Raw genomic sequence first — 5,982 nt, 5'->3', positions numbered from 1 at the left:
TGTACTATACACATGCGAGAGAAACTATTGTTGTTTCTATGGCGGTCATGGCATCTTAGGGTATGACATTGTGCATAACAAAGGGGAAGCAAAGATTTTGGATTCAGGCCTTTTCTAAAGAATCGCTAGAAACATTGAACTCTGAAGCCCCAATTGAAGTCATGTCAAATGGGAAAAACTCTTGCATGAAACTAAGAGCATTCGTCATCTAATCGAGACATGCCACTAGTCCAGGCCCCAAGGAGCTTGTACTAGACTGAACGTCCATGCTTCTTATGTTTCAATTTTGGGGGCATGTGATGTTGCAAAGGAAGCGGAAGCCAGCGACTTGATGATTGTACTTAGGTGTTTAAGAAATATAAATAGTGCGCAGATGCATGTTGAGTCTGACTGTGTTGTTGTTGTGTCTGATGTGAATTCAAGAGTTAGGAACATCGCCAAGTAATGGACTAAGTATGAAGAGGTAAAAGTTTGATGAGTGGATCCAGTCTATGTGAGGTGAGAAAACTAAAAGAGTGTAAGGTGGCCGCACATGAGTTGGCTACTCATGCCATAATTCATGGAGATTTTTATCCACGGAAGAATGTGCCACTAGATATCCTTTACCCTTACTATGAATGAATGAACGAATGAGCTCTCTTTATCCCTAAAGAAAATTGCACATATACTTGCCTTTAGAGGAGGATTTCCTATAATTTCTAATGTTTCTTTTATAATACACACAGGATGTCATCAGCTTTCCCACGGAAGGTAACCAAGTCCAATTAAAGATATATCAAAGAAGGATTATCTCAATAAAGCTAATGAGCTCCATTAATAGAGATACAACCCTCGAAAGTGTTGGAAATATGCCCTAGAGGCAATAATAAAAGTATTATTATTATATTTCCTTGTTCATGATAATTGACTTTTATTCATGCTATAACTGTATTATCCGGAAATCGTAATACACGTGTGAATACATAGACCACAATATGTCCCTAGTGAGCCTCTAGTTGACTAGCTCGTTGTGATCAACAGATAGTCATGGTTTCCTGGCTATGGACATTGGATGTCGTTGATAACGGGATCACATCATAAGGAGAATGATGTGATGGACAAGACCCAATCCTAAGCATAGCACAAAGATCGGTTAGTTCGTTTGCTAGAGCTTTGCCAATGTCAAGTATCTCTTCCTTTGACCATGAGATCGTGTAACTCCTGGATACCGTAGGAGTGCTTTGGGTGTATCAAACGTCACAACGTAACTGGGTGACTATAAAGGTGCACTACAGGTATCTCCGAAAGTATCTATTGTTTTATGCGGATCGAGACTGGGATTTGTCACTCCGTGTAAACGGAGAGGTATCTCTGGGCCCACTCGGTAGGACATCATCATATGCGCAATGTGACCAAGGAGTTGATCACGGGATGATGTGTTACGGAACGAGTAAAGTGACTTGCCGGTAACGAGATTGAACAAGGTATCGGTATACCGACGATCGAATCTCGGGCAAGTAAAATACCGCTAGACAAAGGGAATTGTATACGGGATCGATTGAGTCCTTGACATCGTGGTTCATCCGATGAGATCATCGTGGAACATGTGGGAGCCAACATGGGTATCCAGATCCCGTTGTTGGTTATTGACCGGAGAACGTCTCGGTCATGTCTGCATGTCTCCCGAACCCGTAGGGTCTACACACTTAAGGTTCGATGACACTAGGGTTATAAAGGAAGCTTGTATGTGGTTACCGAATGTTGTTCGGAGTCCCGGATGAGATCACGGACGTCACGAGGAGTTCCGAAATGGTCCGGAGGTAAAGATTTATATATAGGAAGTCCTGTTTCGGCCATCGGGACAAGTTTCGGGGTCATCGGTATTGTACCGGGACCACCGGAAGGGTCCCGGGGGCCCACCGGGTGGGGCCACCTGCCCCGGGGGGCCACATGGGCTGTAGGGGGTGCGCCTTGGCCTACATGGGCCAAGGGCACCAGCCCCAAGAGGCCCATGCGCCTGGGGAAACCCTAAAGGAAGAGTCCCAGCAGGGGAATGCACCTCCTAGGTGCCTTGGGGGGGGAGGACTCCTCCCCTGGCCGCCGCCCCCTTGGAGATTGGATCTCCTAGGGGCTGGCGCACCCCCCCCCTTGGGATCCCTATATATAGTGGGGTAGGAGGGCCTCCCAAATACACCTTATGCCTTTGGTGCAGCCCCTTCCTCTCTCCCAAGTTCTTCTCCTCTCCCGTGGTGCTTGGCGAAGCCCTGCGGGATTGCCACGCTCCTCCACCACCACCACGCCGTTGCGCTGCTGCTGGATGGAGTCTTCCTCAACCTCTCCCTCTCTCCTTGCTAGATCAAGGCATGGGAGACGTCATCGGGCTGTACGTGTGTTGAACGCGGAGGTGCCGTCCGTTCGCCACTTGGTCATCGGTGATTTGAATCACGACGAGTACGACTCCATCAACCCCGTTCACTTGAACGCTTCCGCTTAGCGATCTACAAGGGTATGTAGATGCACTCTCTTTCTACTCGTTGCTGGTCTCTCCATAGATAGATCTTGGTGACACGTAGGAAAATTTTGAATTTCTGCTACGTTCCCCAACAGTGGTATCAGAGCTAGGTCTATTGCGTAGATTCTTTGCACGAGTAGAACACAAAGTAGTTGTGGGCGTTGATGTTGTTCAATATGCTTACCGTTACTAGTCCAATCTTGTTTCGACGATATTGTGGGATGAAGCGGCCCGGACCGACCTTACACGTACTCTTACGTGAGACAGGTTCCACCGATTGACATGCACTTGGTGCATAAGGTGGCTAGCGGGTGCCAATCTCTCCCACTTTAGTCGGAACGGATTCGATGAAAAGGGTCCTTATGAAGGGTAAATAGCAATTGGCATATCACGTTGTGGTCATGCTCAGGAAGGCGAGACGGCGGCGGCTCCCTGAAGATGGAATAAAGCGCCTAGCCCCCGTTCCGGCGGTGCATCTAGCATCGTTGGTGGGCGTATGGAGGTGTGTCTTCGGCGGATCTATCTTTGGTGGATTTGCTCGGATCTCGTCGTTGTTCGTCTACGTTCGTGTGTCTTCGGGTTGAATCCTTCCAACCTACGTTATTCTTCATCGGCGGCGGTTGCTGTTCTGGTGCGCTGGTCCTATGGGGCCTTAGCGCGACGACTTCCCGACTGTCTACTACAACAAGTTGTGCCCGACTCCGACGATGGAGGGGTGATGACAGCGGCGCGCCTTCGGCTCGCTTCAGTGCTTGTAGTCGTCGCTAGGTGGTCTACGGATCTGGATGTAATTTTTATTTCTGGTGTTCGTTGTACTGCCATGATTGAAGATGAATAGATTGAAAGTTTTTTCGCAAAAAAAGATATATCAAAGAAATTCTGTAATCCCCTAGAATCCAACACATATATATTGTAAATATATAATTTAATGCAAACAATAACTTATGAGTAACATGCATGAATTGATGATGTGGTGGCGATGCATGCATTGAGTAATGCAACACAATGTAATTTATGACTTACATGCATCGCTTGCTTTATATGGCATGATTGCATGCTTAGAAAGAAAAAAAATGACTGAGTATTATATTTTGGCATGGTAATTGCAGTATTTACTAAGCTGTGATCGCCACAGTCAAAACCCAACGCGTGAGACAAGATCCTGCAAAACCCACCGGGAACCGTGCCCTAGACCGTGTGTTCCAAGCTGACAGCAACCTCCCTCAAAAAAAAACTGACAGCAACCAACAGCGAACGCACGGTGTCGCACCGGGATCCCGCGGATGCAGGTAGCGTAAGCATTGGCAGTCAACCTCGCCAGATCTTAACCCCGAAGTTAATGGCCGGGCGTCCCTCTCGGCTGGGTCTTAGGGCATCTCCAGCCGTTGGCTCCCCAGGAGGGGCAAAAAATCGCCCCCGGGGGCGTACCAGCGATACACTCGGCGCTGGGGGCGGTTTTGCGCCCAGTCGTCGCCCCCAGGCGCCGAAATTGGCCCACTTTGCAGCCCAATTTCGGCGAATAAACGGTCCATATGGGCGAGAATAGGCCCATATTCGGCGTGGTTTCGCCGTATCTCGGCGTTCAATTATCAACACAATTATTCCTTATCACATATTTCATCGCAGAAAAATCAAATACTTCAACAAAATACTACAACAACAAATAGTTCAATACAAATTATATAGTTCAACAAATAAAAACTCGTATTTCATCACGCGGCGTCCCCCTTGAGCCTCCATAGGTGCTCAATCGGATCTTTCTGCAGTTGATGATGCACCTGTGGGTCTCGGATCTCCTAACGCATACTGAGATAGGCAGTCCAAGTTGCCGGTAGCTGGTGATCAACTTCGGCTAGAGGACCCTGCCTGTAGTATGGTTCAGTGTCAAACACTGGGTCTTTTTGCTCGCTCTCGATGATCATGTTGTGCAAGATGACACAGCAAGTCATGATCTCCCACATTTGATCTTTCGACCAGGTTTGAGCGGGGTACCGAACAACAGCGAATCGAGATTGGAGCACACCAAATGCCCGCTCGACATCCTTCCTGCAAGCCTCCTGAAGCTTCGCAAACCAGACGTTCTTGCCTCCTGCCACAGGGTTTGAGATCGTCTTCACAAATGTCGACCATCTCGGATAGATGCCGTCAGCTAGATAGTACCCCTTGTTGTATTGGTGCCCATTGATCTCGAAGTTCACCGGAGGAGAATGGCCCTCAACGAGCTTGGCAAAAACAGGAGAGCACTGCAGCACGTTGATGTCATTGTGAGTTCCTGGCATACCAAAAAAGGAGTGCCAAATCCAGAGGTCCTGTGTGGCTACCGCCTCAAGCACCACACTGCAACCGCCTTTGGCGCCTTTGTACATCCCCTGCCAACCAAATGGGCAGTTCTTCCATTTCCAATGCATGCAGTCGATGCTTCCAAGCATCCCAGGAAATCCTCTTGCTGCATTCTGGGCTAGGATCCGAGCAGTGTCTTCCGCATTGGGTGTTCTCAAGTATTGTGGCCCAAACACTGCCACCACTGCCCGACAGAACTTGTAGAAACACTCTATGCCGGTGGACTCGGCCATGCGCCCATAGTCGTCGAGTGAATCACTGGGAGCTCCATATGCAAGCATTCTCATCGCTATCGTGCACTTCTGGATGGAGGTGAATCCAAGAGCGCCAGTGCAATCCATCTTGCACTTGAAGTAGTTGTCGAACTCCCGGATGGAATTCACAATCCTGAGGAAGAGCTTTCGGCTCATCCGATAACGACGCCGAAATGTTCTCTCGCCATGAAGTGGAGCATCGGTGAAGTAGTCGGAGTAGAGCATGCAGTAGCCTTGCAGACGATGCCGGTTCTTTGCTTTCACCCGCCCCGGCGCCGAGCCACCTCGACGCGGCTTTTCATTGCTCGCCAGCAGCTGGGCGAGGGTGGCGAGCACCATCAGATGCTCTTCTTCCTGGACGTCGGCCGCGGCTTCCTCCTCCAGCAGCGCGGCGAGCTCTTCCTCCTCATCCGAGTCCATCGCCGAGACAGTCAAACGCCGAACACCTTGCGCTCGGTGGGCGTGTACCCGCTGTTAAACCGCGCCTCCGCGGCCGGAAACGCCCAGCTGCTGCGAGAGAGGCTGCCGCGGCGAAGCGCTGTTATTTTCCGGCGAGGAATGGCTATCTAGCGGCGTAGGTGTGACGCCCGGGTAATTAAGCTACAGTGATCCTCTGCTAGTGATGCCATGTCATCCCGATTACTTTTGCTAAATGTCCGTTAGTTCAACCGCGTCAAATTCGAATTTAAAATTATTGTTGATAATAAAAGTTTTCAGAAATTGAAACAAAAATGTTCGGTGGTTGCCAAATATTACAAGGGTAATTATGGTGCAGCAAACACATTTTTATAAAATGTCTAAATAATTTAAAGTGATTTAAAACAGAAAAGAAAATAATTAAAAACAAAACAGAAAAACTAAAACCTAAAACTAGAAGAAAAGGAGAGAGAAAGACCC

Source organism: Triticum aestivum, chromosome 3B (assembly GCF_018294505.1).
Source record: "Triticum aestivum cultivar Chinese Spring chromosome 3B, IWGSC CS RefSeq v2.1, whole genome shotgun sequence".
In the NCBI taxonomy this organism is placed as follows: domain Eukaryota; kingdom Viridiplantae; phylum Streptophyta; class Magnoliopsida; order Poales; family Poaceae; genus Triticum; species Triticum aestivum.
The sequence above is the reverse complement of the archived record's forward strand: the minus strand, read 5'-3'. Positions refer to the sequence as shown.